This window comes from Epinephelus fuscoguttatus, linkage group LG12 (assembly GCF_011397635.1).
Source record: "Epinephelus fuscoguttatus linkage group LG12, E.fuscoguttatus.final_Chr_v1".
NCBI lineage: Eukaryota > Metazoa > Chordata > Actinopteri > Perciformes > Serranidae > Epinephelus > Epinephelus fuscoguttatus.
In genome coordinates, this window is record NC_064763.1 from 43,555,932 (window position 1) to 43,560,211 (window position 4,280).

Below are 4,280 nucleotides of genomic sequence, written 5' to 3' on the forward strand. Positions count from 1 at the left end.
TAGTACTTTATTATTTTCTTGGAAATGGTGCTATGAACATAATGTAATGTTAGCAGCCTGGTGTTTGTCACGTTGTGTAGCGTTGTGTACACAGTGTTTGGCGAGTGTTACTCTGTGTACACGTGTGAAGTGAGTGTTACTCTGTGTACACGGTGTTTGGCGAGTGTTACTCTGTGTACACGTGTTTGGTGAGTGTTACTCTGTGTACACGTGTTTGGTGAGTGTTACTCTGTGTAGTCAGATGGAAAACCTATCTGGAGCAACTAATCATTAATACATTTAAACTAATATTTTGTATCTGTGTGTGTGTGTGTTCTTTATCTAAGATATCTCTGTGTGTATACCTCATGTTTGCAGTAGCCTGTTACACACAGTGTGGAGCATCTCTTTGATTGCTCCTAGTTCAGGTTACAGATGCATATGTTGCCTGTTGGTGATGGTGGGGGGGGTCTTCTGTGGCTGGTTGGAGTAAGAGGGCAGCTCAGTGGCCTAGTGGTAGAGTGTCCGCCCTGAGACTGGGAGGTCGTGGGTTCGATCCCCGGCCGGGTCATACCAAAGACTCTAAAAATGGGACCCATTGCCTCCCTGCTTGGCACTCAGCATCAAGGGTTGGAACTGGAGGGTTAGATCACCACATGATTCCGGAGTGCGGCACCGCTGCTGCTCACCGCTCCCTCAGGGGATGGGTCAAATGCGGAGAACAATTTTCACACACTCAGGTGTGTGACAATCAGTGGGACTTTAACTTTTTAACTTTAATATAGGATGGGGATGGATGGCTGTAGGGGGGTGGAGTGCTGCTGGGGGCACCGCAGGAAGGTGGGAGGTAGAGTTCCTTCGATTTCCTCAGCAGTGCCCCGGTGGGAGGGTGTGGAGGTCATTGGTTCCTGTATGCACCACGATGTATTGAGGGCTCCCCATTGTGTCCTGCCAAACAGCTCCATGGCATGGCCCGTGTTTCTGCAGCGTTTTGCTGTGGTGTTGAGGCCAGGGAGGAGGCGTTTGGCATTCAAATATTTTCCATTTGAGTCCATGAGTAGGACTGCCTGGGCTTCTGGCCTGGCTGGTCTGTCAGATCTGGGCTCTGTGTGTAACAGGGGCTGGGCGGCAGGGAGGTCAGGAGGGGAATCTCTGGGTGTCAGGGTCGGAGAGGTGGGTAAAGGCTGTGAGAGGGGGAGGCTGCCGGTGCCACTAGGAGCTGGTGGTTTGGCAGCAGGGCAGAGGGTCGGTGTTGGGACGGCTGCATGTGTGTCACTGGGCGATGAAACATGGCATCTCTTCTCCTGAAGTTGCTCTCTCATCTCCTGTAGCTCTCTGCTGAAGCTGATGTCTCTGTCGGCAGCATCCTCCTTTACTTTCAGTGTCTGGGCTTGTAGGGTGGTGTTCTCCTCCTCCAGCTCACGCATGGCCTGTGTTAGCTGTTGGAGACTCCTCTGGGTCCGGAGGTCCGCCCGGATGAAAAGTGGACGTCTGCAAGCCCTGTGCGCACAAAGCTCAGATTTTACAACCGCGTGGACTCTACTGAGTCCTTTTCCTCGTCGTCAGTGTAGGACGCCATGACAGAAGAGTGTAAACAACGCGCAAGAATTGTAGGTAATGCAGTGTTTCACGGACATTTTTACAGTAAACTACAATGCGGAAGTGCGCTCGACTATGGAAGCCCGGATGACTGCGGACATTCCTCGTGGAGTCTGCTCCACTTATAGTACGCCCGAGTCTGTGAGCACCTGTGTCTGCCTCTTCACCAAGCGCACAGCAAGCAGGAGAGAGAGGGGGGTGGGGCGGGGACTGAGCTAGGAGGTGCGAGTGCGCTTGCGCCTCTACTGTAGCCTGGAGTTTGTTTAATAGTGACGGGGAGTCGATAAGGGCGGACAATTTAGTCTCGACGAAATCAAGGAATGCGCCACTATGGAAACACTTTGGCTTTGAGCCAGACGAAGGAGACAACCCTTGTTTGCACTGACTGAGTAAGCTGCAAAATGTATTTGTAAGGAATAATAGAAACAACTTGTTACTGTCACTCTGTTGTCCTAAGGTCGTTTTTTATTTTAAATGAGTCAATTGCGCCCCCAAGTGGCGAAAATCCGGTATTACCGACTTAATGCGGGTTTTTTTTTACAAAAAACAGACTTTTTTTTTTTTTTCTCAAACCGACCCAACCCTACTGATTGTTAGCTTCAGGCCTGACTGTGTGACCTCTGGGAGCACTGTGTCATCCCCCTCTTCCTGTTCCGGTGATGTGTCTCCGATAGTGTTGCTGCTCGTACTGGGTCGGTCTCTCAGAGCTTCTGCCTTCACCAAGGGAAAGAGTTCCTCAAAGGCATTGAGGCTTACCTCATTTCCATGGACCAGCACTGTGCCTTTTTTAGTATAGTAGGTGAAAGTGAGCAGAGGGTTTTCTGTGTCCAGGTTTTCATCCTGACACACAGTTAGGCAGCCACCTCGTCCAGTGCCTTCTTTGGCAGTATGTTTGTGATTATTACAAATGATCTCCTTCGCGTGGTGATGTTCTCTGTGTGGAAGAGGACATTGTTTTTTATCTTCTTTCCGTTGCAGAAGATGAAGTCAGCAAACAGTTGTTCTGGATTTGATAAAAGTGTATTTGCAGTTCTACATCATGACACTGTTGAGGGAGATCATTAGGCTGAATAATAGGGGACCTAACACTAACCCTTGTGGAAATACCATAATATAAAAGTCCTTTATGAAATTAAGACTGCGTAACGAGTTAGTATACTGTACAGGTCCGGCAGAAAATATAACAGTAGCCTACTGCTAATTCTCAAACAGTTTCAGTTGGACGCTGCGTCTCAGCTGCTCACATGTGCCACCTGCTGGTTGTTGTTGCGCACTGCAGCTACTCCTGGATCAATTATTTCATCCCCTTCACTGTGGCTGCTGCACTGAAATGAGTAACATCTGTATGTGAAGCGGTTAACAAAGGACGACACAGGCTATTTCCACATATGTAATTAATTTGGCTATTAATTCACACTACGCAACTAAATAACATATCACACATTTTTTGGATAAAATATATTTCATATGCTGATCATATGATCACGTGATTTCATTTTTCGTCTTTGGTTTGAAATGAAAAAAAGAAAAAAACCACGTGACTTCCGTTTTTTGTTTCAATGGTAAAAAGGAATTGGCTGAATGTCTGCAGGCCTGTTCAATATTCAATCCAAAAAGGAATAATGGTAAAACGAATCGGCAAAAACCAAAAACGGGCTGGGTTTGATTGGTTTTTCGTTGTTTGATTCTGACACCAAAAACGGTTTTCTTGAGTGCTCTTGTTTTTTTGTTTTGAATCAAATAACAGATTTACAGTTTTTGGTTTTTGAATTACGAATGAATTACGAATTACCTGATGATACCCGGACCGTAGACAAGCTGTGTAGTTTCATTTATTTTACCTGTAAAACTGAGTTTTGAGAGCTTAAAAAACTCGTTTTGCCTGTAACGTAATGTGTCTGACTTTCACCATTTTATCTTGTGGGATACACTAAGCTTGTCCTTTTTTCATGTTAGGCGTGTTGTGAAGACAGAAAGCCAAAAACAAAGTTTTGCATGCTTTGTGGACTCAGTCAAACAGGTATGTGTATGCTGTACTCCCATTATCACGTTCAGTAAATGTATTTTTCACTTCCAGTTTATTGTGTCAAGTGATTGTGTTTCATTACATGATATATGTATTTTATTTTTGATGAGTGTGTTTCAGTTGTTGACAAACACAGAGTAAGATGTTTCATTTCACATTTCATGCTGTTAATATAAGTTCAGTAATGTAATTGACTGTCACATAACTACAGACAGAAATTTGTGGCATTTGTTTGTTCATATTTTATTGTACTTTATTTCATTTACATGTTCTTGAGTTAGCCTCAAGTTTAAAATCAGTCTGCATTGATCTTGACTGAGAGAGGTGTGTTGTGAAGATAGAAAGTCTAAAACCAGTGTTTTGCTCTCTTTGTGGAGTCACTCAAACACAGACAGGAATAAACCTGGGTTCGGCAAGAGTTGCCAGTGTCCAGTGACTGATTATACACCAGAACACAGCGCAGAGTGGCCGGGGCCTGCAGACCGTCCCAGTTACACCTCCACCTGTGAGCAGGTACCTGTTGACTTTAATTTAGCAGACTTTAATGCGATGAGCAGACAGAGGAAGAGGAGTGTGAGGTCCACGGGGAAAGGAGCAGGAGAAAGAGAGCGACAGCTGTCGCCAGCAGATGGGCCTTGACTGCCAGACTAAGTGAAAATCCGAGGGCTCGACAGGG